Consider the following 724-nt stretch of genomic DNA (forward strand, 5'->3'; position numbering starts at 1 on the left):
TAACGATATCTCGTTGTTACTTACGACCACTGTTTGTTCAAGATCCAATCATACGTAATTTGTATCTCACAATCACAATTTCTTGTGATTAACAAATCACTTAAACTTGGATTTTCAGACTCTATTATTTAATATTACTTATCACAAAATTAATTTAAATAAATAATAGATCCTGCCAAAATTAAATGCATTAAACATATTAAAAGTGTTTACGACTTAAATCGATTGGATTTGGGGTATAATACTTACAATCACTAATCAGGTAATCACAAATGTGATCATTTGATTTTTGAAACATTTTCACTAGTTTCTTATTTTTCAAAGTGTATTGAGACCTTTGTGATTATGTATTTTTTCCCTATTTTGATATTTATCTAGAATCTAAATAATTATCATTTTACGTTACAGTAACATCATTCAAATCTTTCTTTAAAATCTACATAACAAGGTAGATAAAGTGTGATTCGAGACAACTGTCAGTCAAAATTATTGGATGTTATAATTTTTTATTTTAAATCACAAAACGTCACTCATTAAGGGCGCATTAAGAGTACTTAAGAGATGTTGATTGTTGACGTGTGTAGTTGTTAGCCGCACAAGATTATTCTAAACAGTTTAATTAATGATTTGCTAATCACAAAATCTCTCAATAATCCAAAGGACAAAGAGAAGTGACATATATTGGGAACATTCATGAAAATTTAAAAATAAAAATAAGTGAAAC

Source organism: Olea europaea, chromosome 3 (assembly GCF_002742605.1).
Source record: "Olea europaea var. sylvestris chromosome 3, O_europaea_v1, whole genome shotgun sequence".
Classification (NCBI taxonomy): Eukaryota; Viridiplantae; Streptophyta; class Magnoliopsida; order Lamiales; family Oleaceae; genus Olea; species Olea europaea.